The 17,182-nt window shown below is 42.8% G+C and overlaps 1 protein-coding gene and 1 non-coding gene across 16 annotated transcripts in view; both read right to left on the bottom strand.

Moving 5' to 3' along the window:
- The window catches only part of Spats2l (spermatogenesis associated, serine-rich 2-like), a 174,297-nt gene that overhangs the window by 75,612 nt on the left and 81,503 nt on the right, over positions 1-17,182 (bottom strand). The window lies entirely within an intron of this gene.
- On the bottom strand, positions 6,947-7,048 carry LOC115487684. Its single transcript, XR_003949316.1, has one exon. It is a non-coding gene; the product is annotated as a small nucleolar RNA U13 (small nucleolar RNA).

The following is a 17,182-nucleotide window of genomic DNA, read 5'->3' as shown; positions in this document are numbered from 1 at the left end:
AGGGATTGAGGAAGACACCTGGCATTGAGATCTAACCTCCTTAGGCACATGCACACACGTGCATACACACTCACGTAACACACATGTTCACACCCACGAACTTAAGCACACATGAATTAAAATAAACCATAAATGCACCAGCTGGTGCACTTAAACCCAATAGGATGGTATAGCTTAGCCCTGTCTGCTTTGCATGAGTTCAGAACACTTGCAGTACCCTACAGCTGGGCACGGCCACTCAACACAAAGCATGCTCTGAAGTAATGTGCCGAGTATCTTAACTTATTAGTACTCTGTTCAAAGTGCAAACGAGAACGGTTTTAAGGGTGTTGCTTTTGCCCCAACGTGAGGGTCAAAATTGTAAGTCAGACCACGATAAGTCAAGACTGATCATCTATAATTGCACCTTCTGGTAAGTGAGTCTGCCCAGGAAGCAATCAGAGTATATTCACAAGGAATCACAATGGTCAGGAAGCCGCTGGCTTGAAAGGCCACAATGCACCAATCAGACTCTTAAGGATTATTCAGAGTGAGAGAGAGGCAGAGTAGAAATGGATGGGGCCAGCCTCCCAGAAAGCTGCCCCCCACCCCTGCTGTTCCCTTGACTTCCTCAAGTCACGTGGCACCCTGCCAGACCTGTGTAATAACCTCTTTTTATTTGCACTAGTTTGAGAAGGTTTCATTTTCTTGAGCAAGTAGCAGGTGCCTAAAGGCTATATTAACAAATGGAGCTGGAAATAAAAACAACACGGTCAAATAGCCCATCTAATTGGCAAAGAAGGAAAAAAAAACTGGAAGATTTTAAGAACAAATGCACTCAGACTGTAAAGTGAGAGACCAGAAGCCACAAGTCTTGCCCACATACTGTCGCTAGCTCTCTCGCAAGCTCCAGAATTTACTTGTGTGACTGTATCTGATGCAGTGTAAGTTGCTCAAGGCAAACTTTATATCCACAGCATCTTAAACACTGGGGGCACACAGGAGATGGAGGTATAGTGTCTGGTGAGTGGCTAAATGGATGGAGTGGGGGACTGAGTGACATAGTCATTGAGACATTCTAGGTCTTTATGCTACTTTTTCAGTGCCTACAGCTCAGCAGAAAGAAACTTGCAGTATTCAAAAGCTTAATAGATTCAAGCCACAGATGTGTGGGGTGCCTCCTAGGTCCCGGGCATAGCAGATGGCTGCTTCCAGCCCTGAGGAACTTTACACACTTAAAGGTGAGCACTATCCTATCTGCTACAATAAGGGCAGCAGTCCAGCACCCAACGGCCTCCTCTTTGCACCACCAAGAACCAGTTATGTATGGGTTTGCAGTTCCTGCAACACTCAAAAGGCTTTATAATCAGCTTTGGCCACATTTCCCACACGCTGAGCTTGGATTCTGTGTATGTATTGCTTCATTTGCTGGACCAGTAGTATCATCTGCACACTAATGAAGGCGGGTCTTCTGTGCATCTTCTTGCGAGGAAGGCAATACCCTTCGCAGGCTGGTACCTTTGCATCGAGGATGATTCCGTAATTTAATTGCTTTTTCGAATATCTACTTCCTGCCAGCAAAACAATATGTATGAAGTGTTGTCATGTTCTACTCGGCTGACTTTTTGGGAATTAACACCACCGGCACAAATCAAAATTAACTTTTTGGGGCGAGCAGAACAGGATTAGAAAGAAAAATGAAGCTTTGAAGATGAGGTAAACACAGTGCTGACAGAGTCAGGGGGAAAGCCGAAGTGAGGATCGTGGCAACACTGTGTGTCTTCTGAAACTGAGCACAGTTAGCTGGGATCTGCTCAGAACCAGGATGCAGTTCTAGAGGCTTGCAGCACTTGAGAGAAGGCAGGATGAAGTGTTTTTAAGGGTCTGCTTGATCATAGGTTGTGGCAGGCAGGAGTGGTTTTCCCATAGTCTTTCCTCCAGAACCTGTGAGGATGCTGAACTTCGTGGAGAACTCAGTTTGCAGATGGAATGAAGGTTGTTAACTTGCTAACTCTGAAGGGCTGAGATCATCCCAGCTTATCTCTGCAGGGCCCAGCACAATGACAACCATCTGTAGATGTGAGGAGGAAGAGGGAGGATGACAGCAACACAACCTGAGACTCAACTAGCCACTGTGGGACTAGCTGCTGCAGGACTAGCCGCTGCAGGACTAGCCGCTTCAGGACTAGCCGCTGCAGGACTAGCCACTGCGGGACTAGCTGCTGAAGGACCAGCTGCTGCAGGACTAGCCGCTGCAGGACTAGCCACTGCAGGACTAGCCACTGCGGGACTAGCTGCTGAAGGACTAGCTGCTGCAGGACTAGCTGCTGAAGGACCAGCTGCTGCAGGACCAGCCGCTGCAGGACTAGCTGCTGAAGGACTAGCCGCTGCAGGACTAGCTGCTGAAGGACTAGCCGCTGCAGGACTAGCTGCTGCAGGACTAGCTGCTGAAGGACTAGCCACTGCAGGGCTTGAGGGGAGAATAAGGGAGGAAAAGGTAAGAACCATTCTCTCCATCAGCCTTGGAAAGGAAAGTGACCGTGTACTCGAACACCTTGGGTTGAGGCTCCCATCAGACTCTGACCTCTAGGCCTCCAAGGCACTGACTTAAGCTCTGAACTGGGGGTGACGATGACAGCTGCAGTAAGGGGTGCAATGGACTCTTCTTTGAGGAACAAGAGCTCCTCCACTGCATTCTTCTCCCATCCCAGCAACTAGCCTCTTAAAACATGACAAGCTGTCTTCTGGCAGGTACCTTTCTCAGTGAATGTCTTGGGGAGTCCCAGTGTACTGAAGCTACACTTCACAGGGAAAAGTAGAGGGGGTCCCCTAAACAGTGAAGAAAACAATGCAAAGAAACAAACAGCCGCCGCTTTGGGGTGTCCTGATAGTAACCCCCCGAATCTTACTGTTTGCTCCCCTTATCTCACTAACCTAGACCGGTTCCTTCTCACCGAGTCTGTAAAACCCTCCTAATTGGGTTTCTGGCTTGGTTCTCCCTCTCTCCAATCCATCTTAAAACAATCAGTGTGCAATTTATAGCCCAAAGGGCTTGAGCATGTTCACTGATGGAGGAAGGAGCCAGAAGTGAGAGGGGATTTGGAGAAAGGAAAGAAAGGAGATAAATTATGCCCCAAGATGTCCTGAGGAAATGAGAAAATGGCATGAAGCTGTGGAGGGGCCAGAGACATCTCAGTCTAAGGACTTCCTGGGCAAACATGAGGACTTAACTTTGATACCCAGCACACATATAAAAAGTGGTGCTTTCTCGTAATCCCAGACCTGGGGAAGTAGATTGCTAGGGCTCAGTGGCCAGCAAGCCAGCCTGGTTGAACCAGTGAGTCTCAGGACAAAGTGTGTGTGTGTGTGTGTGTGTGTGTGTGTGTGAGAGAGAGAGAGAGAGAAAGAGAGAGAGAGAGACAGAGACAGAGACAGAGAGACAGACAGACAGAGAGAGAGAGACAGAGAGAGACAGAGAGAGCCTGTCTCAAAACAAAAGGTGGATGTCTTCTGAGGAACAACACCCAAAGTTGTACTTGCACACGTGCATGTCCCCCCCACATGTATACATGCTTGCTGCACATACACTCAAGACATAGAAACACATGTATATATACATGTATACACACATACATACACACACACACACACACACACACACACACGGTTGGGGGAGATAGATATCCGGGTAGAAAAATATTCTTTGAAAAGAAAGGAAGTCCCCTTTTTATTCCTCAGAGTTCCGAGAAGGAAGGAAAGAGGAGAAATGGAGAACGAAGATAAATAATAAAAATTCGAGTGGGTGAAAGACGAACATTTATGGAAACCATTCATCTGCGCGTTGACACTTAAAAAATAGAGACCGGCTTAGAGCTGCCTGCGTGGGAACCTAAGAGGAAGTGGCCGTAATGAATAAAGAACGCTGACCAGGCCTGAAGGGCCATGAACGCTGGACAGCACACATCCGTCACAGAGCCAGCTGGCATGGCTTTGCCCACAGATTCTTAGCAAGCTAGAATCAGAGGCGGAGGAGAGGAATGACCCACGTTTACAAACTGTAAAATTACAGTGGGAGGTCCTGAGGCTCAGGCACATGGGCTGTGGGTATTCATGAAGTGGCTGGAAAGGCACCTAAGAAGATGGGTTAGGACACTAGAGAGAAGTGAAGGGACCCCATGTCCTGCTGAGATTAAGGGCAAGTGAAAAAGACAAGAGGAGCTGGTGATAAAAAGCAGGTAGCCAGGGAGGGGACGCAAGCCTTCACAACCCTTATACTTGGTGCTGCCTTCTGGTATGTGAGACGGGAACCCCTTTCCTACAGGTCAGCCCTGCATTTATTTCAAAGAGCCGAAGCACTCCTTAGAAATCCATCACTACAGAGCAAACATGTGATCTTCTACAACTTATGCTGCAGTCTCCCAGCTCCTGCCATCTGGTCAAGCTTTCCTGAGTGTTTCCTCAGGAAAAGTGTTTTGGTAAATAGGCACACTGCTCCACTGGGGGAGGGTACTCGGAGAAGAGAACCGTACACCTGCCTTGATGGGCCCTACTTATTCATTCACGTTGTCAGAACCAGCACGGATGCTTCAGGAGACACACTAATTGCTGGTCTCCCTGGGACTTATTTGCTATTAGCTCTCCTAATGTTGTTCTCAAGACAAGAGCTGCAGCCCCAGGCTTGTGAAGAGACAGCAACACTCAGCCAGGGTGATTTTACATCCATCCTTGTTAAATTTCAATATTGTAAGTTCTGACTCGGTGCTACAGCCAGCTGTGAACTTTTGGAACCTTGCGGGTTTTGTCACTACAAACGAGGAACATGTTAGCCATTCCTTTCAATTTGGTATCTCAAACAAACAAATAAACAAACAAAAAACAAACAAAAACCCAGTTGCTGCCTTCTCCTAGAGAAGATTTATGGATTTAAACTTTGTGTAGGCCGGAGTCAAATTGTTGATTTGAATTTTTATGAGCCCCAGTCAAGTATAGAAGCCAAGGTATTACCACAAGAATGTCGTCGGAGCTGAGAGTAATCTTTTAATATGTGTTCCATTATTTATTCACTGATTCAATCACAGTTAACAGACTCTGAAGTTGGACCATAGGCAGGGACAGACATATTTCCTGATCTGCCGAGGAAATTTATAGTCTAGAAAGACAGATGTTTGATGGATTTAGTAAAGGGGGGTGAAGATGTTTTGTTGTCTGAGAACCAGAGAAACACTGAGGGCTGAAACTGGTTTAAAAGGAGAATGAAGGGAAGGAGATGGAGAGGTCCTGGAGGAATGAGGCAGGACACAGGAAGTGTGCTCAAAGAAAGATGGTCCAGGGTCCTTGGAACATCAGGTGTTAAAAGGCACGGGCTTTCAGAATAGAGGCATGGGGTCAAAGTGGTCTAGGTCACACGGCTGATAACTTTGAACCTGATTCTATGGCAAAGCTAATGAAGATTTGCCCAGGGGAGGACTATGATATTTGTGCATTTAAGGTCATTCGATCTTCTTCTGTATGAGCTCTAGGAGATCAAGTGCATGCCAGCTAGGAGTCTAATACAGTAGCCTGGGCAAGAAAATGGACCAATATAAGCAGTGTAGGGAATGACTACACGTGTGAAGAAGCAACTGGTCTCTGTTTAGATATAAGGAACAAGAAGGGGGAAGCAATCGTATGACGGGTGGCTCGGCACTGACGTTTCCACCATGGTTCTGATAAGCATCCTGAATTAAGAATCATGAATTTGAGGTATAATGGAAGTTACAGACTAAGTTTGGCCCATGACTTTGTCTCTGAAATTCCACCCCTTCACACACTTGATGCTCCAAGGAGCCTGGGACTTCGATCCTTTGAGCACAAGTCTGTGTCTTGTCTTGTCTCCTGTAACTCTCCATCTTCCCACTTCCATCTTCCCTTAAACTAATTTCAGTCCTTAGTATTTCTCTGGTTTTCAGACAACAAAACATTTTCATTTCTTTTAGTGAGGGAGAGGGAGCAGGAAAAAAAAAAGAATGGTGGCACAGGAGAGAGTTCTTAGTGACAATTGGTCACCTCTCAAACCACTTAGAATATACTGTAATTCTTCCACACCTCTCCACTATTTATGCAAGATCATTATTTCCACAATATGGCTTTTGTAAAGTAAAACTGCTCAAGAGGGTATGCGTTCTCTTTCTCCCCCTACCCCCTCTGTGAGAGAGTCTCAAACAGCCAAGCCTGGCTTCAATTCACTATGTAGTAGAGGATGACTCTGAGTTTCTGACCCTCCTGTCTCCATCCTCCAAGAGCTCAGATTACAGTTTTGTGTCACTATGTCTACATTATGTGGTTCTGTGGATTGGATCCCAGGCTCTGTACACATTAGACATGCCGTCTACTAACTGAGCTACATGTCCAGCTCGGTGAGCCCTCTCTTGCAAAAGGCATTCTAGTTACCTACTGGTACACGACTGTTGAGAAGAACTTATCTAGGACCTTGACTGTGTGGAGATGGGCTTGGGAGAAGTCTGACGGATGAGTGTGCTGTGGGTCACTTATGCAGAAGGGTGGTGGCAGAGAGACCTCGAGTCAGGCGGAGCACTCCATGGGGTCCTGATGGGCTCGCCTGGTCTTCCTCACAGCATGGTGACCTTAGGATAGACTGTTTACAGAGCAGCCCAGTGTTCCATGCAGGTACCCCAACTATGAAGAGGCAGAATGACCTAATTTTGGAAGAAACTTGCTTCTTAACTGTACTAGTCAGCCTGCTGTAAGAGCCTGTCTCCTTTTAAGATTCTTACTCTTAATATGGGTGATACTGTTGTAGCCATCATTTCTGAATACAGTCTTCCTGAAAGGGCATAGACAACAAAAGCAAGAGGCCATATATATGATGGTTGTTAATGGCAACAGTCCCTCTAATTTAGATTGAGAAACACAATAAAGAAACAAACATATATATTTGGTGTATGCTTAAGTTGTTTGATTTTTTTCATGTCAGATGGGTAACGTGTGCCCATGTTATAACAAGGTTTATGGGCAGCACACATCACGCAATGGCGTGAACACCTAATTGTCATGCTTTGAGCTGTTTGATTTTTAATTACTATGTTGGTCTCTTCCTCTAATACCCCCAGAATTACCAATTAGACTTGCAGATAATTTGAAAGTAGCTGAGCCCCTCAGTCCACCAGAAGTTATTTCTGTCCAGCTGGTCACACCTAAACAGTATTAGGGTTTAGAAAAATATTCTGCCTGGCTAGTATCTCTGATGAATTCTATAGTTAGGCTTATTACTGAAAAAAAAATCAATGCTATATCAATAGGCGATTTTTGTTTGGGTACCTTAATCACAGCAGAAAATCAAGATTCTTTTAATTTATCTCCTTTCTAAGAGAACATTCAGTGAAGTCTTTCCTCATTTTCTTTGTAGTTTAAAGTCTCCACTTGGGGGAAAATGGTAATTATTTACATTCACTTTTAATGTAGTTTTTCTTTTTTTTTTTCTTTTCTCATTCACAGAACTTCCCAGATAAAAGTACTATAAAAAAGGGTACAAGTCACTTAGAACCCTTTAATCAATACTAGGAAAAAAAAGAGCTAATTACCCTTTGGTCAATAGCAGCATAAAAGAGTTAACTTAATCTCTAAAGTATATTAGCTTTGGATATTTCTTCATTGTGGTGTGGAGGAAACAGACCTTAAAACTCCATGGAAACCAGGAATATACTTTCTCTTTTATTTACAAGGGTGGACCAATTTATAAAAGGCACACTCTTTTAAATATCAGTTAAAGTGATTATTTAACTGACCAGATCTTATTTTTCCTACAATTTTCTGTTTGTTTGGTTTTCCTCTAAAGACTAGTCAAAAAGGAAAAGGAGAGAAAGAAAGAAAGAAAGAAAGAAAGAAAGAAAGAAAGAAAGAAAGAAAAAAGGAAAAGGTGAAACAACTTTGTACATTCAGCCTTCAATAAGTCAAGTTATATCTGAGCTATAAGTATTTAAAGAAAACAGGAAATGTCTCCATTAGTGGCCGACGAGTATATACACATAGAGGTTTTACTCACAGAGAAACATTATGTAGTTGTAATAGAAAGAAAATGCTGAGCTGTGGAACAGCATGACAACACGGGTCAGTGTGAAGGACGTGATACTCCCGAGCCAGCCACAGGACCAATGTAGTCCCTCTCCACTTACATGGAATATTATTCATGAAACTAAACTCATAAACGTAGAGGACAATCTTGTGGTTTCCAGGGACTGTGAAGGCAGGGAATAGGTAGTGACAGAGATAACGTTTATTTATACTTGACAGTGTCCAGAGACACTGTGCCTGTGGTTAACACTATGTGCACTTATGATTACATGAGGGAAAATATTAAGTGTTTTACAATAAAAAACCCATTGTTATATAATTGATCATCAATCATCATTTCAATGACTTTTACTGATAATTATCTTCAAAGGCTGAGAAGTAGAGTTCTGAAGAGTTCCAGAGACAGAGGCATGAGAAATCTGGGTTACAAATGCACCATAGATGGTTTTGTGAAATCCCTGCATTTTACAGGAAATTGGAGTTTGTGCGCTCCATTTTACATAAATAGAGGAGTTACTCTGGAGACTGAGGCCAGTGCTCACTCTGTGGTCTGGTGCTCTGTCTTTGTCTTCTACAATGCCTGAGACCCCAGTTCATCTACTGGAGTTAGGGCTCTGGTAGTCCTACAGGGTAGTGAATTAACTCATGTGGTGAAAGAAGACAGGAAACCAAAAGGGCTGACATAATGGAGCAAGGACTGGACTTTTCAGTGGGAGAAACTGGATCTCCTTAATGTAAACGTGGTTAGAAACAGAGTCAGGGGAGAAGGTTATCAAATGATGGCTTGCTCTAAAAGTTGAAAAGACCTCCATACTAGATGCCCAGCTGTGTGTGTGTGTGTGTGTGTGTGTGTGTGTGTGTGTGTGTGTAGGTGTAGGTGCACACATTTGTGGACACATATGTGAGGAGGTCAGAGGACAATCTTAGTCACTAGTCCTCAGGTGGTATCCACATTTCTGAGACAGGATCCTTCTTTGGCCTGGAGTTTGACAAGCAGGCTGGGCTGGCTGACCACTGAGTCGGAGGAATCTGCCTACCCTTGTCTCTCCAGCAACAGGACACAAGGTCACACCACCATGCTTGACTTTTAAAATGTGTTCTGAGGATTGAATCCAGGTCTTTTCCCTTCATCAATTGCTCTATCTCACCAGATGCTTAGAGTCTGTTTTTTAATTTACTAATTATTTCAGAGCAGTGATTTTAAAACTTTTTATTCATTTTTTTCTAGGAAAAAAAACCTCATGCTTTAATCATATTATAAAATTCCAAAATATTTATCTCAATTTCCTTTTTATGTTTTTTTTTAATGTAATTGAGTGCTGTTGTAGGAGGCAGAGTTGACTGATAGCAGAGACATGTTGGACTCATTTCATGAATTGCTCCTCCAGATGCTGCCAGTCCACGCTGAGGAGGACAGTTGGCAGCTTTGGTATGTGCTTGGCCTGATGAAACTTTCTTACCATTGCAATACAAGTTGGAGATTTTTCTGGATTTTTCCTTTTTTCTCCCTCTTTTCAGAGATATCATGACATCTGAAGGCTGTTCCTAACTGCATCTGCCTATTCTCACACTTACCATTTAAAAGCACTACCCTCCACCTCTAATCCAGGGACTACATAAGCAACACCTCCTGCCTTCCTAGGACTTGTCTCTACTTATATTTACCTACAATTACCATGATAGGATCTTGACTAAATTATTAAACCAAATTTTGATTAACTGATACCAGGAGTGGGGTAAAATCTGTATGTAGCATTACTGTTATATAAAGTATCAAGTACACAAGCAAGGTAAAAAATGTATACTGTTGATAAGCAGATTGTGACCAAGTTGTGGAGAAATAGCTTACTATGAAAAAGTGGCTTTAGTAATAATATATGTGAGTTTACTGTTACGTGCTAGATCTACCAGTCTGTCTGCCCACCAAATCTATCTCGACAAAAGTGTGCAAGGTCAGAAGAGAAGAAATCATCTATGATGCCTTGTCAAGTTTTATCTATAAAACTGGATCATTTAGGGGCCAGAGTGATCGCTCAGCTGTTGAGAGGACTGGCTGCTCTTCCAGAGGACCTGGGTTTGATTCCCAGAATCCACATGGCAGCTCACGGCTGTCTGTAGCTCCAGTTTCAGGGTATTTGATACCCTCACACAGTCATACAGATAAACATAGATACACATAAAATAAATAAGTATTAAAAACGTGGATATGTAATGAAGGATCATTGTAGGAAATAACTAGACTATGGGAGAAGTCCCTATAAACTCCAAGGGACTGTTAATGGGGATACTTTCCCCTTTGCCAAATGACTTCATTTTGACATGCTCTTATATTGTTCAGCATTAAGCATCTGTCTCCTACTCATCCCTCAGCCATAGTACAAAAGGGGTTACAGTGAAAGGCTAGAAGACGGGGCCGGGGGTAGGAGAAACAGAAGCAGCATTGTGTATTCCGGGCATGTAGTTTGGACAAAGCAATGTGATGCTAATCCCGCAATAGTGGATTTCTTCTTATCCCCTGAAACTGATGCTGACAGTCCCATTTATTCATTCAGTTCCTTTAGACTCCTTGTCAAATCTCCTCTAGTTGCCAAGCAACAATAACAGCAGTTCTGTATATAAGCATTAGGCAATAACTATTGTCAGTGTTTCTCCTTTCTTTGAAAGGGAAATTTAATGACCCTTTCTTATGAGAAAATGATGACAAGAACAAGTCCCACAGTGAAATCTAAAAGCTGTGCAGCTGGTGTTCTTGCTCTCTGAATCCAAGCGTTGGACTAAACTAAACTCTTGTGAAAAATTGTAAAATGAAGGTTTTCCCCCTAGAAGCTTGCATGCTTGTTCTTTGTAACAAGTATATGCCATTAAAACTCATCCCCAAGCCTAAGAAATGGTTTCTTTGTGAAATAGGTTAATGCTCTAAAGATGAGGCATAGTGCATACTGTTATTCTCTGATCTCCTAAAATCTCTTTAATCAATTTTTTTGACTTTTTCTGCCTACCCTCCACTCCAAATAAAAACCTGAGTTATATTTTCAGTACTTTGTAAAACACAGAACAAGAGTTACAGGAAAAAAAGTAAAATGGGGAATGCTTATTATGAGACAATAAATTACCCATCCAACTGTTGTGGATGGAAACTTGGACACCAACGTGAACACTTTGCATCTCAGTGACCTGCAGAAATGGTGACAATACTTCCTTGCATGCAGTGTCGACAAGAGACTCTTCTTCCTTTTCATTTTAATGACTCTGTATGGTTATTGTTTACAATCCAATTTACCTCAATAACTTGAACAGCTCTAAAAGCTATTCACAATAAATGGTCTCTCGGCAATGATATTATAGACTGGGCTGTTCCCCATTTCCATGTCATCGAATTGTCTTGTCTCAATTATATTTTGTGCAGCTCAGCAAGAGCTATCAGAGTCTGAAAGTCAAGTCCACTTTTTATGTTTTCTCATCTGGACTTTTCTTCCCCATTCCATTCTTGGTTCCACAGGAAGTTTCCTTTTAAACCCTGAGAGAAATGTTAATCAGAGGCAGTTTTTCCATTTTTATTTGTAAACTAAACAGATGATTCCCCCCACTCCACCCAAATCCTTTATAGGATTGCTGGGAATCAAACCTGGGACCTCACACCTGCCAGATGAGTCCCCTCCACCTGAGTGTGCCTCCAGCTTGACTTATTGAGATAATTTACAACCATGCCTCACTCACTTACTGGTAACCTGAAGTCCAGAAGAGTTCAATGGTTTGTTCCAGGTTATTCAGCTAGCGATTGGGCAGCTGACAGTTCTCCCCTTCTAGACGTATGTTTTCCCTAAGCCTCCCTCACTGAGGCCAGTCCCAAGGGCACTGGGTCCCCTACAGAATCATTCATCACAGGAATGACTTATCCCGTCATGCCTGAGCACTAGGAACATGCTAACTCTACAGGCAAGGATTCCTTTCCTTCCGTCAACATGTTTTCTTACTAAATTGAATTTGATTGATAGTAATACATGAGAAAAACCTGACCAAAAATTTTATTTTTCTATACTACTCATTATTATTTTAAAACTCGATAAATCAATTTCACTTGATAGCTAAGTGTATTAAGTAGGAAGTAACTTTAACAGTCACTATCCACTAATTTATCCATGGAGTTTCTAGTGTTGAACTTTGTTTTAAAGAAAACTACTTTATGCACTCATATGCACACACCCACAAGTGCACACACACACACCTACATGTAATTGAAAATAATAAAATCAAATCTTTAACAAGATAAAAAAATGAGAAAGTGCCAGTGAACAGTTATTTCCAACCACAAGACTTTTGGTTGACCAAACGTTTTCTTCTGCTGTCCATCCTCAATCAAGCTTGCTATGGGGATCTATTCCGTGAGCAGTTACTACCTAGCAACCTCATTTGTTATCATGACTTGCCAGGGACCACGGTGCTTGCTCACCACCTTCTAAAGATGATTCTTTCCTGCAGAAGCACATGTAGTCAACCCAAGCAACCCAACTAAGCTCCCATTTCTAGAAGCAATTTAAAGCATGCTTTAATAGCAATGGATATGAGAAAATGAGCTGACATTTCTATTAACCTCCATACCGTTTTTTTTTTTTCAAGAAGCCTGGAGACTTGATAACATTTCATAAATGGAATTTCATAAGTCTAAAGAACTTAGCTATTCAACTACTTGTGTTCATTCATCTGTTATCCATCCACTTACCCAACTCTAACTCGGGGGCCAACTATAGGTCAAATCCAAGAATGTAAGACACACTCCTTAGTCTTAGCACTGGGAGACAGACAGCTAAGGCCCTTGTTACATGCAGTAAGTTGTGATGAAAGATGCAGAGTCCCTTTGAGGAAGCACAGAGAGAGAGAAAGAGATATCTGAAAGTGTTCCTGAGTAGGAGTGGAGTGAGGCTCAGGTCCTGGAGAAAGATGTCTTATACAGGATCCTGCCTTTGCAATGGGTTGGAGGCAAAGATGTTCAAGGCCACAGTGGCTGGGCTGAAGGACACATGTCTCCACATGGGGAAGAGACAGGGGTAGATGAAAGTAAGGAAGAAAGAAGACAGGACTGACCAAGAAGATGTATGCCATACTGAGGAAACTGAACTATTTGAATTTTTTTTTTTATTTTCCAATTGAAATCCTTACAGTTATAATCCAACACTATGAAGTTATTTTGAAATAAAACATCACAAGTACTGTCTTAATCAGGGTCTCTATTCCTGCACAAACATCATGACCAAGAAGCAAGCTGGGGAGGAAAGGGTTTATTTGGCTTACACTTCCATGCTGCTGTTCATCACCAAAGGAAGTCAGGACTGGAACTCAGGAAGGTCAGGAAGCAGGAGCTGATGCAGAGGCCATGGAGGAATGTTCCTTACTAGCTTGCCTCCTCTGGCTTGCTCAGCCTGCTCTCTTATAGAATCCAAGACAGCCAGCCCAGAGATGGTCCCACCCACAAGGGGCCCTTCCCCCTTGATCACTAATTGAGAAAATGCCTTACAGTTGTATCTCATGGAGGCATTTACTCAACTGAAGCTCCTTTCTCTGTGGTAACTCCAGCTGTGTCAAGTTGACACAAAACTAGCCAGTACAAGTACCTATTACAAGTTTTATTTCCCCTGAATATTAAACATTATTAGCTTCTTTTCTGGACTTAGAAAAAACTGCAAGAAGACAAAAGTTCTTTTTTCAAAGTACTTGACTTCTATCCAATCCACCCTGTTGGGTCACTAGAGATGGACAAAGACCTCATCCTGTTAAACCTTGCTTTACAACAGAAAAGATAGTGTATTTCCTTGTTTATGAATTTATTTGTTTTTTTAGATGTGCATATGTGTGTGTGTGCACGCGTGTGTGTGTGCACGTGTGTGCACAAGCCAGTGGCCCACCCTGTGTGTTGTCATTTCTCAAGGCCTTCCATCTTGTTTTTTGGGGGACTGTCTCTCAGTGGCCCTGGAGTTCAGTGATTTGGTGAGGCTGGCCAGTAAGTTCCAGGGATTTACTGGTTTCTGCCTTCCCGTTGCTGTGGTTACAAGCTTGGTCACCAAACCTGCCTTTGAAATGAGTGCTATTCCACCTCAGATCCTCATGCTTGCCCACAAAGCCCTGGACTGACTGAGCTGTCTCCTGAGCCAGCTCCTAACATAAGACTTTCTTTTTAAAAAAAAATTTCCACAGTTGTTGACTAGATATTGTATCAACACCACTAGAAATCTGCTCATTAATCTACAAAAGCTTGTAACTTAAGACCAAAACAGTTATTATTACTCTTAATTTTCAAAACTGAAATGCCATTGCCTTGTGTGACAGATTGAGAAACAAACTAATCATAAAAGGCCACACAAGCTAATAACTAAAGGAAATAAGTATACTGAAATAAATCAATCTGAAACTATATATGATCAGAATTTCTGTTGTTTATTCTGGCTTATTTGATGGAGTTGAGAAGTCTATTAACTTTTGACAGGGAGGGTGGAATTCACTAATTGAGTTAGCAGGCTTTGCTCTCACTGTCATGCAGATTCACAACATTTACAACCCAAACAGTGCCCTTTTCCAAAATGCTGCCAACATTTTGATGAGTTATTCAAGTGGAGTAGCAAAACACCCACTGTTCCTATCCCTCCTCAAGTGGACACCCGACAGCCCTGGACAGTCACTGTTCTGATGCCCGAGCCAACGGATGGCACCTTCATGCTGACCCTTCATGCTGTGTGCCCACACAGACCAGCTTGTCTCCTCTCTTCTGCATAAGACAACCTAATCCTGCCTGCTCGGCCTCCCGTGGTGTTCTGACCACCAGCTGCACTCTGCAGGGACCATTTGCTATAAATCTGGTTCTGTAGAGGGCTTTACATTCTATAGCTTGACTGGAGAAGGCTGCATCCATCTACCAACAGATGACTGAAAAGGAGCCAGTCTGTGACCAGTACTAGGAAGTCCACCCCAGCCTTTCAAACTGGGGAGCATAAATTTTCATTTAAATAAAGGGACTCTATGAAGGCTCATTATCAAGGAACTGCAGCTTTCTGCTATTGTTTATTCAATGATCAATATGCTAAAATATCTGAATATTAAAATAATCTGTGGAATACATGATGGAATGTAATGGATAGAAATTCTACATCGATTAAGACACCACATAAAACTACAAAGAAACTCTACATTAAGTTTTTTTTTTTTCTGGTCTCCTTTGCTAGCGCTTGTGGTTTTCTGTTTGCTGGTGGGAACTCTGAGAAACAGGGAAAAGGGAGTCAGCTTCAGAACCAGACACAGCAAAGTCTAACTTTGACAAAGTCAAGAGTGACCTCAAGCCTCAATGTCCCCATCAAAGAGGAAGTCACTGAATAGACATATAAGCATGCATTACAGTCGCCTCTGAAAACATGTCCCACCAATCCATGCTCCTGCCTGCATCTTCCCATTAGCTGGCCTCTGCCTGTGGAAGAGAGCCCTACACAGCTCTAACATGGTTGAAACCTGTTGGCACGCAAACACCTCGAGCAGTCTAGTGAGGCCTGAGGTCCTTCTCAAGACAATGTGCTAACATTCATGACAGACAATATGTATCATTACAAAGGAAATAGCTCCTATTGAGATAAAGGCCAGTACCAATAACAAGAAACAAAAGAAAACAAAGCATGCATGCTACAGTATCCCCTGCAACATCTCTATCAACACCTCAGATAGCACAATCTATCATCAGGGTGTAGAATGGCAGTTGTTTTGAAATGATGACGGACAAGTTACACACCAGGATGCTGGGAACACATTATGGCTTCCAGTGATGTGAGTCACAGTCTTGCTTCTGTGGGGTTTTCACACTGCATGCTTGAAGGAATTGTTAATTTCTCCTCCATGTGACTGATGATAAAATGGACCTTTATATTAGAAGACAAAACCGTTTCCAGCCAGGTACGTGGAATCCTCCATTCCACCTGATTCCCTGAAGGTTAATGGCTGAGGTGAAGGGGCACCCTCTGGCCTTTGTTTCCATTCCCTCTGCCCATCACCCTCAGGCCCACGATGGCTACCGGTTTTCCAAACTCATTCCCTCTGTGCATTTGAAGCACATACTTTTGCCTTTTTTAAATGCAGGATTCTCGGATCTTTACCTGGTTGTTTCTATCCCATCAACTTTCTTTCAGTTCTCACATGACCTCTCAAAGAGCTCTTGGGACATCCTCATGTAAAATAGTCACCTCTCTACCTCCGTCCCACCAAAACACACCTGATGTGTCGTTGTCAAAGCTGCTGTCGTGGTCTGAAATGGCTGTGCTCATTTATATGTTACTGTATTTATGTTGGCTTCTCCACCCTAAATGAACGGGTGTTTCATCTGGGTGCTTAATGTCATTAGTACTGGCATCCAGTTAGGAAGAAAACTGCAAGGACTTCACAAATATCACTCCTCTCAGCATTCATTCTATGTTTTTAGTAAGGTAGGGATACAAAGAAAGCAATGAGGAGAAAATACCCACATTCAAGTACATGGCAGGCAGTGAGTCTGGGATACCTCTAGAGAAGGAGTCAGGGCTGACAGAGGTTCCTGGCCAGGCTCTCATGATCATGTATGAATCCCTTAGTCTCTGTTGCCATGGAGTAGGTTAGGTAGATTTATCTCCATGGGCTATATGATTTAAGGCCGTTAAGACTCAATACTACAATGTATTTATTAATACACAGATGGCAAGGGAATGATATTGACAGAAAGTCAAGTAAGCTTTCCAGACTGGTAAGGGATGTGAATGTTGATCAGTTCATAACAAATGATAAAGATGGAAGAGGGAAGAGGAAGGGTAGGAGTAGGGTTAGGGGTAGGGGGTGTTCTGTATCATGAACTCTCAAGGTTGAAAGACCTAAAAGGCCACCTGAAACCGCCACAAGATGGTTGGAGAGGCAGTTGCACACTCAAGTTCTTAGATGCTGCCTACGTGCTATGTGAAGCCACATGGCTCACCTGTGCTGTTGTTCAGTTTCTGCCTCTGCATCATGGAAATTATGGTAAAAATGAGAAAATATATGTATTGTTCTTATCACACATTCCACAGATGAATATTTTGATATTATATCAATGCAACAGACTTTCTATGCATCTCTGCAAACCATTTTTCCCTTTTTC

The sequence above is a fragment of the Mus musculus genome, chromosome 1, assembly GCF_000001635.26.
Source record: "Mus musculus strain C57BL/6J chromosome 1, GRCm38.p6 C57BL/6J".
Taxonomy (NCBI): domain Eukaryota; kingdom Metazoa; phylum Chordata; class Mammalia; order Rodentia; family Muridae; genus Mus; species Mus musculus.
Note: the sequence above shows the minus strand (reverse complement) of the source record. Positions and strands in the feature narration are given on the sequence as shown.